Genomic DNA, 25,959 nt, shown 5'->3' with positions numbered 1-25,959 from the left:
ATAGGACAAAGTCCAGGAAAGACCAGGTGCAAGTGTCCAGCTGGTCCCTCTTGGTGGGTTAGATGGGAATGCATTTAATTCTGTCAGTAAGGATGTGTAACAACATGGGCAATGTATTGCCAACCTGATAAACTCATGCAAGCTTAGATGTCCAGGGTTCTATTGGGGGTCAGTCAGGTGTTCTGTACAGTCAGGTGACCTTAGCAATTTAGTCTCTGGCTCCAAAGAGACCAAACTGATATAGCATGGCCCAGGACCTCGGGAATACAGAGAATGACCTTATCAGGCAGGAAATTCCAAGGACTCAGGGTTTTGTTTTTCTTTGTCCTTGAGTCTAAATTTAATAATATGACTTCTGACCATATAACACAGTATACATTTCTGATTCAAGTAAAGAACTCAGTTAGTGTGGTTTGGTAGCATGTATTTTGAGAAATCACCTTCCCCACAATATAGTCATTTACTCCTATGAAGCCTGATACTGGACAGTCTACAGGGTGAATGTTCCTCTGGCCACCTCCAACCTTGTCCCTCATCCTACCCCTCACTGGCTTTAATTAAGGGATTCTTTGCATTATTTCATCCCTTGCTGTTCTAGCAGTTGGAAATCACTCCAACAACTTCATGTTTCTAAGTTAATGTCCCCATCTAAAATATCATCCAGAAGCTAGTCAATGGCCACTCCTTCCTTGGGAAGGCTCAGTTCCTCTCCTCTATAGCCCCAGCCCCAAATCTACACTGAGCATCTCTGCTTGGAAGTCGTGTTGGCACTGCATACCCAATGTAGAAGAACACCGAAATCATTATCTTTCCCAGTGAACCTGCTCTTCTGTTCCCTTTCTCTATTAAACAGTATCATCCCAGCCATATTAGCCAAGTTTGTCATCCTCAACACACCTACTCAGTTGCCAATGACTGTTTCTCTGCCTCTGATGTGTCTCTCAGGCCCTTGCCTTCTCTCCCTTTCCAGTGTCTTGGTACAGGCCCGCAGCCACTCTAACCAGCACAGGTGTAGCAGTCTCTTTGATTGTGTCCATGCTTCAGGTCACTGCATGGCTCTAGAGTGGTCTTTTTACTCACGTTTTGCAGCACCTGGCTCTCCTTTCTTTCAGCACAGTCCATAATCAGCCCTGATGGGCTCCTGACAACTCCAGCCTCTCCCACCCCTCTCCCTCCTGCCCTCATGCACTGGCAGAATTCCCCACATGCCCCCGTGTCTTGCCACACCTCAGGGCCTCTGCTGACTCCTGGGCCCAGTATTTCCTTCCTCTCCATCTTTTCTTGGTGAACTTCAACTTTGAAGGCTTACATCCTTCTGTGAAGATCCTTTTTCCATGAAGCTGTCTCCACATCTCTCCGTTCTTTGTTCATATTTCTCTTATAACACTTCTCACATGGTATTTTGTATTCTCAAGAATTTTTAGACGATCACAGAATAGATGATTGTCTTTTTTCTTTGGGTGGCTGCTGAATAAGCAAAATTGAATTTGTCACACTTCCGTACGTAAGGCTGTTGTCTCTATGTGATCCTTAGTTTATTTTAGCTTTACCAAAAGACTGGATTATATTTAACAGCTGATATATTTAATTGACATAAATTCACTTTTGAAATATAAGATTTGACTTGCTGAGTTTACATTTAGCTGAGAGTTACATCTTAGTGCAAAGAAATAATTCATTTTTTTCATATCTTTAGGCTTTTCTTTCTTAAATATATTCTGATAGAGGAGTTGTATCTGAAAAATATAGTCCAGTATGCCTCACCTATTTTCAGCAGATGGGTCCAAGGAATGGAACACATTCTGAGATTTTACAAAACTAATTGCTTTAGATTCTATCTCTACATTGTTCTTAATATCCTACTTTACACTTTAATGAAGATATGATTTCCTATTTTTCCTTCATTGTTTATTAGAAATACAAATGACATACAGTTAATTCTACTTATTCTATTACATATTCATTCATAAACTGGTTGTAAGACCCATTATCAGCATTTTCATGGTAGGATTATTGAGTCCAGTTATGTGAAGCTTTGGGTTTTCCTTTACATTCTAGGTATTCTAGGGTGATGAGTGGGTTAGCTTATTACTGCTGTGGTCTGTCTGCTCCAGGAGTACCTTCCTAGCAATCTGACTGTGGATTCCTAGCAATCAGAGTGGATTTTTCAGATATACTTGAACTAATTTACAGCTCAGAAGACATGAGAGCAGGGGGAGAATGCTATTGGTGTGTTTGGCTGCATGTGGGTGTTTTCCCAGATTTTTCTTGGATTTAATACTATTTCCAAGGGATTTCTCTTTTGCACTGTTTAATCTAAGATTGTTAAGAGCATAGCAAAAGAAGATTTAGATTCTTTTTGACTAAACATTTAAATATAAAACTACTCAGGATATAATAAAAAAACAGCAATAAAAATTGGGGAAAGTGTTAAACTTATTCTAAACATTAACCATTTATGGAGGATCAGGTGGTACAGGGGGACCTATCAAAAATGATACTATTAAAACAAAAATGAGTTTTATATATCTTTCCCCCAACCAAGTGTACACTATGTTATGACACTTCAGCTATTATTGAAATCAAACTGAGAACTGTAGCTGTCAGAGAAATGATCCACCCTCAGCAGCTGGCTGCACACACTAGGTGATTTTATTCCCTGTCCTTACTGAACCAAATCATCTGGTGGAGTCTATGTAATTACTGCTCACTTACGGAGTACGCATCAAGCATGAAGGTAGCAAGCATCTCCGACTCCAGGATGTTTCCTGTTTTCCTGAGGGTGGGTCAGATGCCTGTCTATTACATACTTTTATTACTGTATTTTTCTATCCCATTTTTATAATGATCTATCTGTGTGTCTGTTTCCATCATTAGGCTGTGAACTTCTTGAGATCAGAGACTGTTCTTTAGTCATCTGTGTCTTTGATGTAATAGTGAATACTGAATGAGTGTTTGTAAAATGAATAAATGAAGCCAACTTCTGGGAACTAGAATTTTTCATTGCAGCACAGCACCACTGAAAGCTCATATTTTGAAAAGGTGGATTAAATATATTATCACCTAAATTTCATGGACACATCTGAATCATTGTATTAAACTACTATGTTTATTTAGTTCTGAAATAAAAGCAATATATTTTGTCTTCTATTTATTTAAAGGGTGTATATTTTTAAATGGGAAGTCGAGGTGCATTAAAAAGCATGGACAAAGTCATAAATGTAAATTGCTTCCCAATATAATCTGAGTTCATATTTAATAAAGATTAAGTTATTCAATCAAAAATTACTCCACGTGTGAGGGTATTTGTACATAAATCACTTAGTTTTGCTTAGACCCAACATTGATAAGATGTAATTGATTTTTAAAAAGTTTTATGAAGAATCACAGACTGTGAAATTAAAGGTGAATGTATTATCTAACTTTTCCATCAAGCAGATACCTGTTTTCTTGGTAGTACAAACTTTATTTTATATGTATTATTGACCAGTTCATCAATAAATTCTGTCTCACAATAATTAATATCATGTTACCTTCTACTTTATATCTACCAGAGTTTTCTAACCTGATGAAATGCCAGCTAGGGTTTTTTCCCAACCCCGAAAATGTTTAATGCAGGCATTAAGGCCTGTGCAATGTTTTTGGCCCATGACTTGTCATTTAACCTTATGTATTGCACAGTGTTATTATGTATGCTAAGAGAAAATATGTCCAGTAAGCCAGTTTTATTCTCCCTTTCTTAATCTATAACAAGCTGTCACTTGAAACTTTACTTTTTTATTTTAAGAAACTTTACTTTCTCTCAACTTTGTTCCATTTTCTGTTTAAGAGTGTGAGCAAGAACAGCTTAGGTCCATCGTGGTTGTTCCTACTCATTCAGCGGCCTGAGCAGTGGTAGCTGCAGACAGTCTTCAGCAGGGAACTGCAGAACAGGCCGAGAGGGCACCCGCATGCCTACGGACCAGTCTGTGACCTCTGGCTGAGGAGCAGCAAATTTGGGAGCTGGAACAATCCATTCACTCTGAACTTCCTCCTCGGTCACAGCCTTTTTGGCAGTGCCTCCCATGGGTGCTCACAGGAGATGGTGCCCCGCATATGCAGAACTTTCTGGGCCCATATCCATCACATCAGACCTGCTGAGGTCTCAGCTCCCAGAAGTCTACCTGGATCTGGTTAGTGAAGTTAGTGGGAGTAAAGCCTCTGGTGATCGGAATGGTTCCACTGGCCCCAGGGAACTTCAGCACAGCTTGCTGGCCCATATTCCTGGAGAGCTGGGTCTCAAATGGCAAGTGTCATGAGCTGCCAGCAGCAGCCTCGAACTCTCTTCAGATTCACAGTGCGGATGCCGTCACTTTTACTCTTGTAGATGGAAGTCAAGGTTGGTGCCTTCTAAGTGGGATCTTATTGCAAGGGATTTGAGGACATCCTCCTTCATTTGAAGGACATCAAGGGCTCTGGGCATTGTGAAACTTTCCCTTTAACTTACGATGGGAACCCAGGGAAATACTGTATGGATTCCTCTCTGGGTAGCTTGGAAAGGCTTTACTTTGTGATAACTCATACATATTGTCATTATCCTTAGGAAAGAGAACAGTTTTGGTAAACTGGAGGGCACACAATAGTTAAAAGTTTGTAACTGAAATCTTTAGGAAGTATTACATGCTCATGTATTTGTCTCATCCACAAAATTTCAGGGTCATTGAAGGCATCTATATTACTTTACTAGTACTGCTATAACAAATCACTACAAATTCATTGGCTTAAAACAGTACAAATTTAGTATCTTACAGTGCTGGAGGTCAGAAGTCCACAGTGAGTTTCAGTGGGCTAAAGTTAAAGTGTTGGCAGAAATCCTTTTTTAGTTTTTAGGAAGGGTCCATTTCCTTAACTTATCTTGTTTCTAGAACCCACTGGCATTCCTACACCCATTGCCCATTCCTCCATCAACAATCAGCACTCACATCACTGTGACCTCTGCTTCAGTTATAATGGAGCCATGTAAATAACCCAAGAAAATCTCCCCATCTCGAGACTTTTATTCACATCTACAAACTCCCTTTTGCTATGTGTGTTGGCAATCCCTAAGACACACTTAGATGCTTTGCTAAAATGACTCACAGAACTCAGCATATAGTCCCATTCACAGTTATAATTTATTATGATAAAATAAAAAAGAAAAGTCAATCATGGGAAAAGGCATATAGGGCAAATCTGGAAGAAAACAGGTGCAAGCCTTCAAGGGTCCTTCCCCAGCAGAGTAATGTAGGATATGCTTAATTCACCTAGCAATGAGTTGTGGCAACACATGTAAAATGTCCTTAATCAGAGAAGCTCATTAGAGATTCACTGACCAGGGTTTTTACTGGAGCTGGTCATTCTAGATTCCCACAAGGAAAGCAGATATTCAGAACAAACTGTATTGTTTGCACAAACATTTGAGGCACAGTGAGTCTCTCTAATAAGTTAAAGGTGGGGACCTTCTAAAATCTGAATTCTTAGGTGCTAGGCCAAGGGCCAGTTTTGCAAGCAGGCCTTTTCAAGAACAGCAGTTTAGGACTGCTATGTTAACTCTTTTCTTCACATCATATAAGGTAAGATATTTGCAGGTTTAGGAAAAGGATGTAGACATGTTTGGAGGGATCATTATTCTGGGTACATCACATTCACTGTACTTAGTTTTATACTCACAGCTCTAGCCCAGTGCCTTCATTTCATGACCACATGGCAAATGTCCCTTCTTTGTTCACTGACTTGTAGACCATAATTTGGCGTATTCCCTGTGGCTTTGTCCTAGTAAATGAAGTCATCCACCCACTACCTGAATAGAACGATTCTTCCGATTCCTCCCAATTTGTGTCCTCCACATGCAATCGATCACCAAGTCCTATTGATACTGCTCTCTAAGAGTTTCTTGATTTCCTCTCATTCCCTTCTGGCCCATTACTGCCACTATAGTCTGGGCCATTGTAACATCTTGACTCTCTTTGCCTATAACCTATGGTCTGGTTTCAAGGTTCTAATTTGCTTCCCTCCAATCTGTTCTTTTGATAGAAGTAAGTGTTCATTTAGGAATACAGATCTAATTGTGTTACTGCCCTGTTAGTGGTCCTTGTCTACTCATTGCTAGGTGAATTAAGCATATCCTATGTTACTCTGCTGGGAAAGGACCCTTGAAGGCTTGCACCAGTTTTCTTCCAGATTTGCCCTATATGCCTTTTCCCTTGATTGACTTTTCTTTTTTTTTTAAATCATAATAAATTATAGCTGTGAATGGGATTATATGCTGAGTTCTGTGAGTCATTTTAGCAAAGCATCTATGTCTAGTCATTTTTCACCTTATTTTACTCTGCATACTACATAATTTACAGTCACATTGAATTTCTTCTAACTAATCAATGGATCAATGGACAGTTCAAAGAGGAAATAAAACAATACACAGACAAATGAAAACAGAAATACAATGGTGCAAAGTATGTGGGATACAGCAAAAGTAGTTATAAGAGGGAAGTTCAAAACAAGACAGGCTTGCTTCAAGAGACAAGAACAATCTCAAATAAACAATATAAACTTAAAATGAAAGGAACTAGAAAACTAAGAAGAAAGAAAGCCCAAAGTTAAGTAGAAGATGGAGCAGAAATAAATGAAATAGAGATTACGAAAACAATAGAAAGCTTCAGTGAAACCAAGAGCTGGTGCTGTGAGAAAACAAAATCGACAAACCCTCAGCCAGACTTACCAAGAAGAAAAGGTGGAGGACGCAAACAACACTGAAGTGGAAAAGGAGAGGTTACAGCAGGTGCTACAGAAATTCAAAGAACAAGAGAACTGTATGAAAAATTATATGCCAATAAGTTGGACAACCTAGAAGAAATAGACAAATTCCTAGAAATGTACAATCTTCCAAGACTGACCCAGGAAGAAATAGAAAATGTTAACAGACTAATTACCAGTAACAAAATTGAACTGGTAATAAGAAACTCCCCCACCCCCACAAAGAAAGTTCAGGACCAGATGGCTTCATGAATGAATCCTATCAAATATTTAAAGAAGAGCTAATACCTACCTTTCTTAGAGTATGCCAAAATCTAAAAGAGGAAGGAATATTTCCAAACTCAGTCCAAGACCAGAATTACCCTACTACCAAAACCAGACAAAGACACTACAAAAAAGAAAGTTACAGACCAGTATCCCTGATGGACATAGCTGTAAAAATCCTCAACAAAATAATAGCAAACCAAATTTAAAAAATACATTGAAAGGATCATGAGCAAGTGGGGTTTATTCCAGGGATGAAAGGATGGTTCAATATTTGCAAATCAACTAATGTGATACACCACATCAACAAAAGGCAGGATAAAAATGATATGATCATCTCGGTATGCTGAAAACACAAAATGCAACATCTGTTCACCCATTCATGAGAAAAATTCTCAACAAAGTGCATATAGAGGGAGCATACCTTAACATAATAAAGGCCATATATGACAAACCCACATCTGACATCATACTCAATTGTGAAAAGGTGAAAGCTTTTCCTCTCGATAATGAACAAGACAAGGATGCTGTCTCTCACCATTTTATTCAATGCTGAAGGCCTAGTCATAGCAATCAGAGAATAAAAAGAGATGAAAGACATCCAAATTGATAAGAAGGAAGTAAAACTGTCACTATTTGCAGATGACACGGTACTATATATAAAGACCCTAAAGACTCCACCAAAAAACTATTAGAACAAATGGATTCAGCAAAGTTGCAGGATACAAAATCAATATACAGAAATCTGTTGTATTTCTATATACTAATAACAAACTAGCATAGAGAGAAATCAAGAAAACAATGCCATTTACAATTGCATTGTAAAAGAGAATAAAATACCTAGGAATAAACCTAACCAAGGAGGTGAAATAGAAAATAGAATAGAATCATAGAGACAGAGACTAGTGGTTGCCATGGTGAGGGGGTTTGGGAGTGTGTGTGAAACAGATGAAGGGAATAAGAGGTAAAAAGTCTCAAATGTAATATAAATTAGCCACGGGGATGAAAGTATAGCATAGAGAAAATAATCAACAATATTGCAGTATCTTTCTATGTTGACAGATAGTAACTACACTTGTTGGAATGAGCATTTAATAATGTAGATACCTGTCAATTCTCTATGTTGTACATCTGAAAGCAGTAGATACATATCAACCATACTTCAAAAAAAGTGCTCTATGAAATAAGCCAGTTACAATAGACTGTGTATTGTATGATTCATACAAAATGTCCAGAATAGACAAATCTCTAGAGATAAAAAGTAGATTAGTAATTGCTGAGACCTGATGAATTTGGGAAGAAATGGGGAGTGAGTGACTGCTGAGGATGGCTGGGATTTCTCCTTGGAATGATAAAAATGTTGTACAATTGATTAATGGTGATGTTGCCCAATTAGTGAATATATTAAAAAGCTTTGAGTTGCATACTTAAAATTTTGTGAATTGTAGAAAACGTAAATTATGTCAACAAAACTGTTATAAAAAGAAATCATTGAAAACTTGCCTATATTATCATTCAGCTTTGAAAGAGAGCTGATGGTGATGATATCTAATCTAGACCACGAAGAGTACTGAATTAGAGAAATAGTAATTGAATGAGTGAGTGAGTGGCTTACTATTCTCTACTGATTGAAATGTCTGGCCAGCTAGGTCACCTCACAACTCAAGGAATCACATAATGCTTTTCCTTGAGACAACCACTGTACTTTGGTATAGAACAGAAGGGCTTTATGTATATTTTGTCACATGAAATATTAAAAAGTGAACTTAGGCATTGAGAGTTAATAAAATAAATACTTTCTACTGATTCACCAAGGCCACTCTTAAGTAAAACAGTGTCCCCCTACCCTACTCGGTATGAAGTAAGCCATGACTGATTCAGGCCACAGAGCCGGTAGTTTTACTTACTAATTCACAGTTGCTTTTGTACTATAAGTACAAGATCAAATCCAGTGAAAAGGCAAATAGCTGCTGCTTATTATTTGGAAAATAGTTTTGACTTAATGTTCCCCCTGAAAGGATCCCAAGGACTCCTAGTAGCTTCACGGACCACAAATTGAGAACTGCTGTCTTTAGCAATATAAAATCACAGAAGCCTTAATAACAAGGGCCTGGAATGTGTTTATAGAGCACCCTAGTATTAAGTTGTGCCCTAGTGGTTCTTGCTTCTGGGGTTCATAATCATCTCAATCAAGGTGGAAATTATTTCTCCTTTATATGGTACATTTCTTAAGGGGGACAGCATTGGTAATTGTTAAACAATTAGTATTACCTTGCTTTCCACTGTCACAGGATGCAATCACCTCAACCTTATTTTTATTTCAGGTCTTAATTTTTTCCTCTATTCTCTGCTCCCTTATCTCAAATAGCCAGATAAAGGGGTCAATTGGTAGAGGTAGAGTTGGGGCCTTTGCGATAAGTAACTTTCTGTGGTTTAAGAAGTTCACAAAATGCTGAGTATCTTTTCTAGGAGACTCTCTGGATGCTTTATAATAGATTAGAAATGGATTGAAACATATTCCGGCTTCCCTACATATGAGAACAGAGAAGCCAGCCATCAATTCTTGATTTGAGTTTAAAAGATGACATTCAGAGCTTAGTTGTAGACATGGTTAGCTTTAGAACATGAAGATTCTTTCACCAATGACAGAAGGGAGAATCTGCCAAACCACTCTATAATTTGCACTTAAAGTTTTCAGATGGAACTACCGTAATTTGTGACAGCACTGAAGGGTAATGCGCCAATGGCAGGTTAGATTTCAGCATAATTTTAACATTGTCTTTGTTTAGCTTTTTACTTCACCAGTTTTTGTGGAACACTGAAATTCTGTGTTTTGCTGAAAATTTCTCAGCGTGGCCAGGTGACATTTAAAGAGCCTAATGAGAAAGATGATTTGGTTCCATGTGGCAGTGTCAAAAGACATTGCGGCCGCCCTGTCTCAGAGGTTTGGAGGGGGACTGACATTCTCAGTAACTGCCCCGTGTTGCACTGTCTCTACTGCCTTCTCAGCATCCCCCTTCTTCACGCAGTATGTATGCCCTCTCTTCATCTGTTCAAGGAGGTGCTTTGGCACGAAGGAAGTGGCTTTATCTCCCTAAAGCATCTTGCTGCCTTTGGCATGTTTGTTGTTTGTTGGTGGAGGTGCCAGGGCTCAGCTGTTGCATGACAGGCTTTGACAGAGTAAATCAATTGTTGTATTTTCTTCTTGAAATTCCCATCAGACTTTGTACTTCTCCTTTAACAATGGAGGCTGCTTCATAATAGTTACTATCAGTAATAAGAAAAATACAACGCAAGAAATTTGTATCATTTTCACATTTGATCATGTTGGATGAATTGTCAAGAGAAAAATAAGTCTGGATTTTTCAGTGTTCATTTGGAAGGGAACAAACGCCAAATGGCCAAACTGAATTGGCCTTAACTTTTGAAAGTCCTTGAAAATAGACAGAGAGAGAGGGAGGTGGGGGCTGGGATTGGGGGGTGGGAAGAGATCATTATTTTCAGTTTTCCTCTATTCCATAAGGGCAGGAGCCCTCGTGAGAGTACTTTCTGGGAGTCCAGGAGATTGCTTTTCACTTGAGTGTTGTTTGAAATTTCCTTGGATGGTGGATATGAAAAACCTTGGGGTCAGGGTTGAGGATGTGTGGTCTAAACATTCTTGATTCTGCTTCCTATAAAACCACAAACTGATATTGCTAGGACTCATCGCCACAGGATAGCTGTCCAGCTGTCCGGCATCCAGATAAAACTGAGTAATAAACTCAGGCAGTTGATTATTCCCTGTTTCTGAACAACTGAGTTTAACCTTTTATGCTTGATAACATTATTCAAATCTAAACCCAAAGTTAAAAAACTATCTTAAGAAAACTCCAACTATGTAAGTTTTTTAGAATGGTATTTAAAACATGGCTGACTTTAATTTATTGTTTTAAAAAGGGGGGGGGAATGAGAATATATTCATGTCTTACCTTTATCTATGGTTCACATTCTATGAAGAATTGTTCACAAAACTGTGAAACACCCAGGGGTATGTTGCAAACAGGAACTTCTTGAGGTCAGTGGCTCCTCTTTCCTGTGTAAAGGATTAATACTTGGCAATCAGATAGTTTGACCAGTTACTTGACCTTGGACAAAGTCACCTCTCCATGCCTTAATTTCCTCAACTGTGAAATGGTGACAATAAAAGTGTTATCATAGAAAGTTGTATAAGGATTTAAAGAGTAAATATAATAAAGCACTAGAACAGTGCCTGACACATAATTTGGTATGTTGTTAGCTTTTGTTGCATTGTATATTAAAACTGTATAATTATTGTAATTGAGATGATGGTAGGTATCCAAGAAAAATGACAAGTACAGAGAAAGGAAAGAGAGAAGGTGAGAGAGAGAGAGAGAGAATCTCTCTTGTCATTCTAAGGAGGAAGGGGTGGGAGCTTGGTTGGTCACAGCAGGTGTGTTCCCTGGCACTCCTCCATAGGAACAAACTCTGCCTGCATGGTTCAGATAAGGAGACTTGCAACTCCCAGTCTTGCCTTAGACTCCAATGTCCCAATGTAGGGATGATCTTGGCCAGATTTAAGCAGTGATTAGTGAAGATGGGTGACCCAGGATGGCAGGGGCAGCGGGCATAAGGGAGTTCCACCCTCCCTTGATGCTATAACCCCATGACCTCTGTGTATGCTAAAGGTAGGGACACTTCAGTAGGATGGGAAATGGATTTAATTTATTTAAATATAATAAAGAAATGCAATGTTTTCTGTGCACCTGGTTTGTGGACTGAGATTTATACCACTGCATTAATTAGTTCTTGTAATGATATTATTTATAGATGTATTCTTTGAATATTTCCCATAGTTTTCCACAGTATATTATGTCTTTGATGGCAGGCACCATTTAAAACATCTGTTGTCATTCTCCACCATGCCCCAAATGTCACTCTCTGCACACAGTGAGTGTTTGGTAAATACTGATGTGTATGTAGCCCGGAGCCCCCCAGGACAGTGGTTCTCACAGCTGGTGACTTGGGCACAGAGGAATACCATATTCCTACACCAAACTACGTGACACAACATTTTTATCAAAGTATCACCTTTTTTGTCTTTGCAACGACTGAATACTGCCACTCAGAACTCTGTGATGTAATGTAGAGGGAATGGGTTGCATGGTACAAGTGTAATCAGGATAGAACTGGCGTTAAAGAAAGAACATACACTGACTGGAGCATGTGAGATGTTTTGCACCATGAGGATAGAAGAGGACAAGATCAGGGCAGGAGACACTCTAATCAGATAAAGAGCCACACAGAAAGTCTTGTAGAAAGACTCTAAAGGAATAAATGAAACCACAACTAGGGAAGTTTTAAGGGAACTGAGATGTAGTTGTATTCTAGTTGTGAGTTCCATGTTGTTAATGACTTTGATGATGATGACTTTGGTATTTAATCTTCTCATGTATGCTGCCAAAACTGCAGAATTCAGGAGGGTGACAGATCCCAAAAGATTGAGGACTGCTGCTTTGGGATAACTGCATCTCATGGAAGACAGTGAAAGGCACTTGAATGGTAGGCTCTTGATTCTTTCAACGTCTTCCTCTTGGGCTAAAAAGAGGAATCTCAACTGGATTATCTAAACACCTCCTGTTTAGGGTCAAGTGGTCAAGTAGACCCTAAGCAGCAGTGAGCACTGCAGGTGCCTGTTCAACTTGCCCCATCTCCTAGGTTCCTTCTGTGAAGAGACAACAAGCCCAAATATGTTTAGACAGTTTAATGCATGAACTTAATATTTTCATCAGTTTCCCTTGCTCCCAAGTAACATGGGTGGTACGGTCACAGGCCATTCTTAGCTGGAAGGCTGGATATTTTTAGTTAGGTACAGTTTCCCCAAACTAAACTGAAGTTCCTGAGAGGCAAGAAGAAAGTGGAATGGATACTGGTAGTCGACTGGCAGTGCTGCCACAGACGTGATCCCTGTGTTCAAGCCGTTCATGTTCTGATATGGCACATTAGTGAGCAATAAAAACTTTCTTTCCTGGCGGTCACAGACTCTAGTCATTGCATGCTTTTTATTAGACATTTATATTTAAATTTGAATAGGTTAATTCTACTTGATCTGGTATTCAAAGAACAGATATTCCCAGCTTCCAGGTTTTAGCCACCATGAACAGTATATTCAGTGAACTCTAAAATGGAACAGAATGAACATATTACAGTTAATTAGGCCTACTGGAAAGCCTTATTGCTCCTAACACAGGTAGCCTAATTACTTTATATTTTAATTTCCTCTTCTTCATTAACAGGTACTAAGGGGCATTTTCAATGAATTGGCTCTTAGCATTTGGCTTTAAGCTTCTATTTCTATCTTTATATTATGAAGAATTGGTCAACTGGGTATCAAGTCATTCTGTGTACCCTAGTTTCTTGTATGTGAATTAAACTACTAAGTTCAGGATTATTTATTTCAGCCATTTTATTTGGTATAAATGTTAATAAAATGTATTTCTCACTCCTTAAAGAAAAGATACTGAAAATAATTTAACTAAACTTTGATGATTCAGAATTGCCTTTTGAGGGTCGGTCATTATTGAATTTTATAGTGATGGATACTGGATATAAGACTCCTACTGTCAACTTACCCTTTTCTTACTTGCTTCTTTCTCATAGCATGAAGCTTGTTTACTTGGGAGCCCCTTTGGGCCAGGGTAATAGGCCCCCTCCCAGGCCCTTTGTCTTCCTCAAGGAAGTTATCAGCGCCTTTGCGCTTGCCCTCCCTTTGCTCTTTTCATTCCCTTTAAATAATTATTTCTGATGTCTGTTAATATCTGTAGTTGGGCCACAGCACCAACGTATGAACTAGCACCCATCTTCTCTTCTCACTTGTACTAATTTCATTAACGAAGGTAAGGATTCTCTCACTCTTTCAAAGAATTTTGGAGGTGTCTGGGTGGGCTTACTGCAAAGCAAAAGTTGGCGAACGTTTTCTGTCAAGGGCGGCTAGTACGTATTTTAGTCTTTGTGGGCTACACACAGCCTCTGTCGCACATACTCCCCTTTTCCTCTTCCTTTCATTCTCAGCCCGGAAAGCCTTACAAAGCAGGACGTGGGTCAGATCTGACCTGCAGCTGGACTGTGCTGACCCCTGCTTCAAAACATAGTTCTTTGCCATTGGAGCACTAGTCCTCCCAAATTTTTTGAAAGAGAACCTTTATTATTGAAAGGTACATTTGAGAATATACTCAATATAGGTATTTATATGTACATAAAAATATCTATGCCTTTTCACCAAAGTAATGACATGTTTGCTTTTGTAAGAGAATCTGAAACACAAATTAAAGGAAACATTTCTTGGTACAGCTTTGCTTTCTTTAATCACTTGGCTTGATACACATAACCTGATGTTAATTTCAGAGGCTTGCTTTTGTTTTGACTGCTTCTATTACCAGAGAGATAAAAGATAACATTCAGTGACACTAGAAGAAAGCACAGCATAGAAGGAAAGGCATGGGTTTTAAACCACAAGACCGAGAATCTGTTATTTGACAATGAATTAGCCAAGTACGTTAGCCAGCTGACTTAAAATTTCTGTCCGTCTAAAAAAAAAAAGGGACTAATAATATCTGGCTTGTCTATCACATAGGATTTTTGTGAAAATCAAATAGATATTTGAGAGTGGTGAAGTAGAAAACACTCAATGAATGTTACTTAAAAATAATAAAATGACAATAGTCAAATGGTGAGTTGTTAAATCTACAGATGGAATGATGAATTACCTTAAAACACTCACTTAAATAAATTACAGGTTCAACTGAGTATCGTATTTTTCATATGCTATCTTAACCCAATAACATATGCATGAAGGATGGTGAGATTAGTGGATGTCAGATGCTAACTGAATAAAAATTGAAATGACAGATGTAAAGTTGGAACAGCCCTACTCACCAAGGAAGACAGCCTTGTTAATAAGCAGATGGTCTTTCTTACACACCCTGAGAGCGCAGCTAAGACAATGGATTTGAGGGGAGATAGTGCCCAGATCTGAGTGGGGAGAGAGGTTCCACCTGGTAGCTATAGGCTGACCTTGACAAAAGAAGCCCTTTTGGCAGGAGGATCTAGGAGAAACTGTTTATTTTTGCCAATCCTGGAAGCACCAAGGTAATGGTGATGAGGCTCAAGGGAAAAAAGCTCTCAGCCCCCTGGGAAAATGTGGAGTTGGAGCCTCTGATGGAACAAGAGAAGTTTTGAGATCTTTATTCAGTTTAAAGCAATAAAAAATGTACTGAGTTCCAGCCACATTCTTAGATATGCTTATATATTATTATATACATTAATATAAACACATTGAGGTAGGCATTCTAATTACTTTACAGATGAGAAAACTCTAGATTGAGAGGGATTAGAGAAATTGTTCAAGATCACCCTACTAGTGGCAAATATGGGGTTGAAATCTAGTTCTGTTGGTCTCTTTACCACATATCTTCTTGAATGTCAGTGAAATTCTCTGTGCTGGAGGCCCTTTTTGCTCATATTAATGATTTTCATGGGTGTTGGCAGTCTTTGATAGCAGGGAATGAGGCTACCGGAAGCCGTGAGTCCTGGTGATATGTAGATCTGCTTTCTTGAACAAAGAAGTGCACTTAGCATCTCTGAAAGATTATCATGATTTTTTTCAAGTCAGGTATTTTCTTGATAAAGAAAAATTTTGCTATTTTAAAGACAGCCTTTACAACATCCCAAAGAATCTCACCAAATCAGTGTATTAATTGAAGAAACTGAAATTTTTGCTGCATTAAGAGCTCTGGGTGATTTCATTCCGATGTAGGTAAATGGTGTAGCTGCCTGTGATTCATGACCTGCTTCATGGAGTCATGGACATTATGTAAGAAGGACACTGCTTCCATTACCATTTTTCTGCTCCAAGTCACTAAATAGAATACATGATTTCAATGAGATCTTTTCATTCAGGTGTGGCTTCTTTTCAAATGCTTTGAGCCAAGACTTTTGAGTTGGGGCTAATCTAAGAGTTGGTAAAATAGCAGCCTTTTCAAATCCAGTATTTTTTCCACAAAGATTCACAGTGTCTAAAGTATAAGGACAGACAGAAGGTACTCCTTTGAATTTTGTTGGCTTCATGTTTTTATTGGTAAAAAATCTTTTAACATATAAAGCTCTGAGACTTTTGTTTTTGATTTATGTTTGACTATAAAAGTAAAATCTAAAAATACAGAAATTTTATCATACTTTATTTTCCTTGGCATTTTACAGCTAAGTTCTATAAAACAAATCAAATGTTCATAATTTAATGACAGTTTAAGGTCTATATTCAAAGGAAAATTATTCTCTATATCTCAGCAAGGAAATAATGATGGGTATAAATTAACTGACTTGTGTGTAGTATAGAGAGTATACTGCTATTCTATATTATCTGGAGTGAACAATGCTTTAACAACTTGTTATAAATGGAATATTCATCACAGATCATGTTTGACTTTTATCACAAAAATACCTAGAAGAAATTAAAGACAAAAAGATTTGTCAGCTGTTTCATGTGGCCCCTGAAGTCAATCCATGGACCCCACCACCACACAGTCTAAGAAATAATGTTTTAGGGGAAAACCAATCATTTAAGTTAACAGAATGGCTAATTACTATGATCTGGAGCGAAGAGGATGAGGCCGTGGCTAAGCCTCTGCTTGCATCATGCGTCTAATGGTCCACTGGCCAAGGCAGGTCACAGAGATGAATCCGCATGAGGGAATTTCACCTGGCTGTGAACACTGGGAGGGGTGGTTCGTTGAGGTCACATGTCAGAATCTCCCACAGGAAGCCATTTATCTCCTAATATCTGTCCACCTCTGCCCTTTTTCTTTAGTAATTAAAGTCCTAATTTTTAACAGGATGTATGGCCACCTAGAATAAAGACTACTTTTCCTACCCTCACACTCATCAGATTGTGGTTGGAGGCTATGTTCTTGGGCAATGGGATTCAAGCAGAAGTGTCGTGACTTCTGGATAGCGACTTTATCCTGCACCTAATGCCGTGTGACAAATTACCCTTAAAATTCAGCAGGTGAACCCACAAACATTTATTTTCTTGCACAGACTCTGAGAGTCGGAATTCGGGAGCAGCTTGGATGACTCTCATGCGGAGTCTCTCTTGTGGCTGTGGTCACGGGAACGAGAAGGGCTGCCATCGTCTGGAAGCTGGCCGGGACTGCAGGATCACTTCCATGGCGGCCTGCTCACGGGGCTGTTTGCTGGAAGCCTCAGTTCCTCACTGGCTCTTGGCAGGAAGCCCCAGCCCTTCATCCTGTGGGACATCCCATAGGGCTTTCTGAGAGACAGCCAGGCTAGCCTCCTGCCTTAGAAGCAGAGCTTCCCCCACAGTGGGTGAGGGGGGAATGGGAGAGAGGGGAGGAACACAGACGAGCCAAAATATCTTTTATGATCTAGCCTTGAAAGTCATACATTAGAACTTCTTATGTTCCCACATGGTCACGCTTCAACCTCTGAAGGTGAGGGGAACTTTACAAGGGTGTGAACACCAGGAGGCAGGGATCCTTGGGGGCCACTTTGGAGGCTGCCTACCACAGTGTCCTTAAAGATAAGGCATATGTGTTCCTTATTTTGAGCTTCTTCTACCTGTCAATATTCTAAGGAGTTATGTGAGACAAAGCTGAGAAAACCAAATTCTATACAAGAGGTCCTCCACAGTGTAGCTAAGCTCTTATTTATTTGTATTCTTCATTCTTAGTGGGGGAAAAAAAAGCCAAAAATCATTTCCTAAAACTAGAAACAGTTATGACAATATTTACTGAGAATTCTGTTCTCTAACCTGCTAGGAGTGTTTCTGGACCGTTTGAAAACAATTTAGAGAACATGGCCTAAAACAGAAACATTGCTTATTCACATTCATTGCAAAAATAATTACAGATTATTGTTGGAAAATTCATCTTAAAAAAAACAACAAATTATAAATGGGGCAGTGTAAACTGTGTGGCAGAAAATGAATTTTCATATTGACCCGTTCTGCTACTGCTTTCCTGCTATGCTCATGGTGGAGCTGTTGGTTAATTCCTGTCTTTAACATGTCCAAGAATATACTTACACTATTTACATAATTATTAAAGACAAAATCACATCCTATATAACAGTTTTTCATAATATAAATTTTGATGATTTGATTTAAGCAATGGATAAAAGTTGTTGACTTTCAGTCAGGGACTCATGATTTCCAATCCTAGGTTGATCTTTTCCTAGCAATGTGTCCTTACATGTGCTAAGAGGCAGTTCCCTCATCTATAAAATGGGAATAATAAAACCTATGTCATAGGATGTTATGTAAGATACAAAAGGCTCATAGTAAAACTTGGTAAATGAAATTGCTATTAGTTAAATGTCCTTTAAATATTTATTAGAATTAATGGCTTCGGTGAATGCCTAGCATATTTCCTATAACAAGACTGTCCCTGTAAGTCAGTTTCTTATGTGTGTGTGTGTGTGTGTGTGTGTGTGTGTGTATGCCTGCATGCTAACATATACATGTGTTAAAAAAAGAGAGTAAGGTTTTAGATGAGCTAGGATTAAGAAAACATGTTTCCTTTCAGAAGGTCTCTTCTATGAGAAAAATTAACAGTTTGAGTTGGATTAACATAGGCAAGTAACTAGAAATGACCCATCTATCCATTTATCCAGCCACCTAATCATTTGCCAACATTGATAAAGAATTCATTACGTGGTGAACACTAAAAATGCAAATAAGATATTGTCCCTCCCTGCCTTCTAGGCTTTTGCAAGTTACTAAAGATTTATATCACAGAGGATTTAAATAAATAATTAAAGCAGCGTGCTAGTTGCTATATTTATAACAAATCTGCTATGAGCTGCATATGGCACTAGTTGCTTACACAGAAAGAGGCACTTAACTGCCCAAGAAAGGCTTCCTGAGGGGTTGATGCTGCATCTGGGCCTCGAAAGATGGAGAATAAATAGTGTCTCAGATGGTGAAAGAAAGGGCTGTAGATCTTAGGGGGAAAGCCAGGACATCCTGGGCAGAGGATGTATGCAGCCTGTGAGTGAGAGGAAGACAAAAATAAATGGAAGGACAGGATGTATTCTAAGGAACGTCCATGGTTTAGAATGGCAGGACTGTGGAGTGTTTAAAGCGTGGCAGTCAGCGGAAGGCTAGAGAGGAACAATGGGCCAGATCATGAAAGAGTTCACAATCCACGACGAAGAGTGTGAACTTTTCCATGCAGGTGAATCATTAAAGGCTTTTCGAGAAAGCCTGATGGGAGTGTGGAAGGGAGCAGTGGGAGGATTGAGATGGGAGGCCCAGGGACCTGGCGGGAGGCGGCTGCAAGCATGACAAGAGGCCGAGCTAAGGTAGTGGTTGTGGACACAGCAGAAAGAAAATATGTCTGACTGGATTATGTATGAGGGTGAGGGGTGGGCAGGGGAATAGTGGTAAGGAAAACAGAAGAAGAACTCGAGGAAGACCCCTGAGTTTTGGTTTTGGACACAGGGGAATGACAGGGCCAGTTCTTGAGCTAGAGGAGTAGGTATGTGGGGAAAGAAAGGTGATGTAAACTCTTTTGGACATGTCAAGTCTGATGCACCGGGGGTAATCCAAGTGGAGATTTGTTGTACCAGTTTGAAACATGAATATAGCTCAGGGCTGGAGAGACTCTAAGCTCAAATGGCTTTTTAATGAAGCAGCAGTGTACATTCACAGTATTGGACCTGGCTCTTTGAGAGGGGCTTGCTCTAGGCAGAACTCCGAAGTAGGTAAGGTCTGTTTTTGGCCTCCTGAGCTTTTAGTACATGTTACTGGCTGATAATATTATCTGACCCATGTCTGTTGGATTAGCCCCACCTTTACTGTTTTATAGCATTTATCTTGTATGCCAGCTTTCCAAACTAATTTGCAGATGTATGGAGAGTTTATATTAGTTCATGAATACATCATGCTGTTCTAAATTGTGTGTGTTCACCTCTGTCTTTTCTGAAACCTCTACTTACTTGTTATAGCTAATTGAAATTCCGCTCAGTCATTACCTCCTCTAGGAATCTCACCTGGATTCCCTGTCCTTTGTAGATAATTTTGTATGTATAGCTCTTAAAAGGAGGACACAATCAATTTTATACCATTCCAGGACAATACAGGTTACACCGCTATCTGAAAGTAGAATGCTCCTATGAAACCTTTCCCAAGTGGAAATAGCATAAAGTGAAGAAACAATGACCAATAATTTATACGGGAAAACTTACAAGCATTTCCAGACGTAAAAAATAACCTCTAGAAGACTTTTCTTATCCTTAGGATGCATCTTGTTAATGGATACACAAAATAAATTGAGAGAAAGCACAGACACTCACACACAGTTCAAAGCGATGGTGGCTTGGTGCTGAGCATAGTTGCCAGGGGAGCAGAGCTGTCCTCACTGCCCTGGGAACGGGCTTCCTCTGGAAGAGTTCTCTGCAAAACAAACACGGAACATTATTTTCATGTCACCTTTTTTCATAAAGGGAAAATCCTCTTTGGATTTCCCTTGGTTGGTGAAAACAGCTACTAATTAGGTCTTCCATAAAAGTGAACAGCATAAGGTGAACTTTTGAAAAGCAGGGAATACCTGTATATATAAATATTGTTATAAATTTAATATTTTATGTGAACAAAATTATTTGTTGACTAACATCCCATATAAATGACTTACCTGTAAATACCAGTGGGAGTATACTTTGTTTAATAAATGATATATCATTAAGATTTTCCATGTCAATAAATACTTGGCTTCGTACTTCTTTATGGCTGCAGGTTCCTTTGCTCATCGTATGCATTTATTATAGTCAGTGTTGCTTTGAATGGTACTTATTTCCCTATCCTTCAGTATTTAAATTTCTGTCTTTTCCTATAGATTGAACAGATTGCAAGGTCCTTGTTAGTAGCCATTTGAATTTTGTTGGGAGGTAGTTGTCCATGGATAGCTTGTTTTCTGCACACATTGAAAGGAGTGGCACTAACAGCCTTGGTCCTGGGCTTTTTTAAGGATGTTTATACAGTGAACTGCCTAGGAAGAGAGTGGTTCCCTCCAGAGCAGAGGGTCGGCCTGATTACTGCCCATATACCAAGGATAATGTCCCCCTCCAGAGCAAAGGTCAGGCAGGTTTGCTTGCAGCCCATTATAAAATATTTGGGTTTCCTAGGCTCAGAGTCTTTGGACTGTGACTCAAACCTCGTGGAACTTGGGGAGTGAGTGGAACTGATGTAAATAGAAATCTCAAGTCCGCTTGCTGTGTTATGAGTAGCGAAGTCCACTGTCTCAGATTCAATTGTCTGCTTTCCTCTACCAGATCCATCAAACTGTGAACTGTGGCAAGCTCAGTTGTCAGCCTGCAAGTAGGGTTAACCTCAGACCCTTCACAGTTTATCTCTCAGCGCTTACTGTCATTATTGTTAATGAAACTAGAGTTTACTGTGGTCTATTACATATATTTTTTCTTTCAGTTGTCTCACAGTTATGAGTAGAATGTTATTTCCCCATTTTATAGATGAGTGAAGTGAATGGAGATGTAAATAACTTGCCAAAATCACATCATCAGGTCAAACCCAGGTCTTTGGAGTCCCAAGGATGAACCTTGCATATCGTCTCAAAATAGCTTAATGTATAAATCATCCTTAAGAGTTCAGTAATGTAAGTGGGCCAATTTCTTAACATGAATGAATACTTTGGTTTAAACAAAATAAACACAGGGGAGGGGAGATATTTATGGGTCATGAGGTCTTTACCTCATAACCTCACACTCCTCAAATCAGATGACAGGAGACGGGAACTGAGTATGTGTACTCAGCCTAGCTGAGAGGAACAGAATACAACTGTATGGGCATATAATCTACAAAGGACATAAATTGATTTCAGGGCTCTTGTAGTTCTGTTAGGGAGGTGAAATTCACCCATAAGAAGCAATTAGAAGGTAAGACAGTATTTAATGAAGGTCCACACTGAATAGTCAAGCAATAAGTAAATTATGAGTAGAGAGAGGAAAGATCAATGAGGGCTTGGTTCATTTGGGAGAGATTCATGGAGGAGGCAGGGCTTCAGCAGACCCTGCAGGAAGGGGGAGTCAGCTCCAGGTGGGGTCCAGTGGCTGAAGGAAAAAGTCAAGGAGAAAGTAACACACTTGCTATGTGTTCCAGGAGAAAGGACTTTCTGTGCCTTTCTCCATATATGAAAAGAACAGTCTGCGGTTCTGGGTCTTTTAAAAAAATCACAAGATAAAACCACCATAAAAAAAAAAATTCCAAAACATACTCACACAAAGAAACAAAACCCACCATGACATTTTCCCATTTGCACTTAACTCAGCGTTTGGGGGCCTTTTTTCCTGGTGTGGATGTTGCCACAGGCTCCTGACATTCTTAACTTGATTGGATCCCTGCAGTGCCGTCTACTTCAGACTACCTTTCTCAGACCACTTGAAAGTTTTTCGATTTATTCAGCAGAATATATCAGCCTGCCAGCTTTGGAGAGCTGGTGCCTGCAGAAGATATATCTTTCCTCTGCAGGTGGCACTGGCTGCCAATTTTTCTTTGGGGTGAGCTCTTGTCCCGAAGAGGCCCTCTGTGGTTCGAGTACCCGTCACATTTGAGTTGATCTCCTTTTCTGTCTACTGCTTTATCTGGATAATGGCTATACCTGCTGTGTGTGCGTGCATGGAGAGAGGAGTCTGTGTGTTATTTCTTTATTTCGTGATTAGCAAATTACTTTCTGCTTTAACCGGGTCATTCCATCTCTTTTTTTTCTTGCCTGAGCAATTTATCTGCCTCTCTCACTTCCTGGATGTTGATATCAATGTCACTTTCCTTCAGATGGTGTCCCTGGAGTTCCTGAAGGTCCTGCTACCTGTCTTCCCTTTGATCATTCACTGCCCACTCTGCAGCATGGCTTCTCTCTCCTCCTGCCGTCCCTCCTCATCGCGTGAAGCAATCTGGCTCAGCTGAGCTGCCATGAGCCTTCCCCTCTGGGCTGCAGTGAGGAAGCAGAAAGATTTCCTCTGGGATTGTCAGACTTCCAGAAGGTGACTCCATTTACTCCCGATAGTGCACGACAGAGCCTGAAGGCAAAACATATCCACTGCTCTCAATTATGTGCAGTGGGCTTTCTAAGGTGATACTGACATCAGAAGTAATAATGGAAGAAGGAAAGGATTTCTCTTTTGTTTCTGGATATTCCTCTTCTGCTCTCCCTTTGCTCTTTCTGAATGTTGATGTCTTTTGTCTCTATGCAAAGCAAAAGAATGTTGCTATGTAAAAAGAAAAAATGGAAAAGTCCAGAAAGGGTCTTTGAATCCCTTTCCCCTATTGCAAGGGGGGGGAGCCCTCAAGAATCTCAGACAGATGGGTTTTGAGGCTATTTATAGGTGTCTTAAAAAACAGGCAGCATGAGGAGAATCTGGCTTATGGTGGGATAGGGCTGTATTTAACAAGTAACAGCAGTAATGAGGATTGTACACTATTAATAAAACAGCTAAGAAAAGGACTAGAGAATTATGGTAGCTAACAATCTGAAGAACATTTACTACAAACCTGATTTTATGATACATTTTAGAAGAACACTTTGATCATAAATATTCACTCTCTCCTGACATGTTGCACATAAAGTCTGATCCCAGGAACATTTAAAAGAATACCTTTAGAAATTATAGGAGACAAGAAAAGGTAGCTTTCATATGCGAAGGGAGTTCTCTTAGGTTTTTGCCACCCTTGGTGTAGGCATCCTCAATCAAATTATTTCTACTAAAGATTTATCCTCTGGGAAACTCATAGAAAAGTGAAAAGGTCAACTCACTGAGAATATTTTAACTTCTATAAAAGGATGAGACATTTGATTGCATGGTAAGTGGCTCACAGGTGTCTTGTTTTTAGATTCATTATAATCACAAGGAGTTTTTGCTATTTCTAGAGTTAAAGTGTTTGGTATTTTAGTCATGCCATCTTTTTCCTTTTTTTTCTTTTACTCAGAGGTGATGGCAACCATTATCTCAATGTTCCTTGGAAGTGTTAATATTAGTGAAAACTCCTTTACCCCACCTCAGGTACTGTGGGCTGGGAGGTAATTTCAAGCGTGGCCAGTGAAACAGTGAAGAGACATTTTCCTGCTAATACTTCCTGAGTTCCTCAGGGCATATTTTAATCTGGGATTAAATTAGCCATGGCTTCCCTTAAACCAGAAACAGACAGGAGAACCTAATTGTGTTGCAACTCAAGTTGTTGCTTTTCTTAGATCTCGGGAGCAATTCCTTATTCAGTCTGAATAGGCAATGAGGAAATGTCTTGAAGAAGGGAAGATAAAGAAGATATTTAGAACTTTTAAGTTCTCTTTAAGTCAAATCTTCAGTATTATTTGTTGCTATGTATGTCCTCCCAAAACATGAAGCTCACTTATATTCAGAATAAATATGAAAATAGAAAAACACATTCTAACAGTATGTGTGTGTGTGTGTACTGCTGGTCACACAAGTATATATATATATATATATACCTTATTTGTGGATTACTTGGTATTTTCTATCTCTTCTTTCTGCCATTTTTGTAGGTCAATGATCTATAAACTATTCTAACAATGCATCTGTTGGTAAGATATTTTTAGTATGTACTCCCCAAATATTTTTATATTTGCTTGTATAGTAAATGCATTTACCATTTACTAATATATTATGTGTATTAAAAAACATACACAGAAATAAATACAAAGTAAGCCAAGCATAAAGAAATAACTTAGGATATTTTAAATATCTTGCCAATCAATAATAGTATCATTTCTTAATAGTTTATAGCACTATGAAAAGTTAAGACAGGTACTTTAAATGTAAATCCATATTTCAAATTACCTTTTTTGATAAATTCTACTTATTTTTGGTGACCAGATTACTATTTTCATTTTATGAGGAAAGTTTCTTACAAGGAGTAGGAGAACTATCAGCTCTGCAGTTTTACTATTCACCCACATTTACATCATTATTGCATTTAGTCTGCAGTCTTGACAGTAGTACTTTCATACTACTTGTCTAGTTTACAAGAGTTCTTTTGCTAAAACTGGAAAAAAATTGGTAAATCTACATACTCACACTTCAAGCCCACTATGTTCACTACACTATAAGCAACCAAACAGGTGAGGCACCACTTGTAATCCCTTGACATTGGGGAGCAGCTCTTTTTCCCTCAAGATAGCTCATTTCCTATTCATTACAGTGACCATTTGCTACATGGATGGACAAGAATGTGTGTATTTGTTTATTAAGTACTAGAAGATTGATAAAGTTTAATTTTATTTTTTATGAGAATAAATTGAACTTTAGTATTTTTTCTCAGCTCCTATGGATTGCCTTGTGTACCCCGTGGTGGGGGGACACCATCTCAGAGAGCACTACTTTTGGTAATGTAATAGAGCTGATAACCAAAAACAACTATTTACAAAACAAGTTTTGTTTTATGGTAACGGATATAGAGCAAAGAAGAGTATCACAGTCAAGATCTCTGATTAAATCCTCAGCAAGCTAGCTATGATTTCAGTGGCTGTTAAAAATCACCACATTTGACTCAGCTACTCTGTATGAATTCCATTAAGGACAACTTTTTAGGGAAGAGAAGTCCAACAATGAAGATCTAATTAAGCTGTTTAAAATACAGGTTAACTCAAATGTGCATTCGTCAAGGTGCAGTGTTAAACCCATTCAGTAACATCTACGAGAAATGCTGTCTGTCTCTTATGGGTCTAACGTGCACAGATAAAAGAAAATACTGAACTGAACTTGTGAACTACAAGGTTATTTTAATGAAGGTACAGCTACAAATGCTCTCAGACAGCTGAAACATTTACTATTCACTAATTTAACTGATATTAGAAGACTGGTTCAAGAAAAATGGGCATAAAG

At 38.9% G+C, this 25,959-nt stretch overlaps 1 long non-coding RNA gene and 1 pseudogene across 1 annotated transcript in view; one reads left to right on the top strand and one right to left on the bottom strand.

Annotated features, from left to right (window-relative positions):
- LOC140846891 (uncharacterized) overlaps window positions 1-23,197 on the top strand; it is a 152,163-nt gene extending 128,966 nt beyond the window's left edge. Inside the window, exon 3 of the long non-coding RNA XR_012126388.1 lies at window positions 22,895-23,197. This is a non-coding gene — a long non-coding RNA (uncharacterized lncRNA). The remainder of the gene's footprint in view (window positions 1-22,894) is intronic.
- Window positions 3,825-4,462, bottom strand: LOC118968381 (small ribosomal subunit protein uS2B-like; annotated as a pseudogene).
- Window positions 23,198-25,959: the final 2,762 nt, after the last annotated feature.

The sequence above is a fragment of the Manis javanica genome, chromosome 16 (genome assembly GCF_040802235.1).
Source record: "Manis javanica isolate MJ-LG chromosome 16, MJ_LKY, whole genome shotgun sequence".
In the NCBI taxonomy this organism is placed as follows: Eukaryota; Metazoa; Chordata; class Mammalia; order Pholidota; family Manidae; genus Manis; species Manis javanica.
The sequence above is the reverse complement of the archived record's forward strand: the minus strand, read 5'-3'. Positions and strand labels throughout refer to the sequence as shown.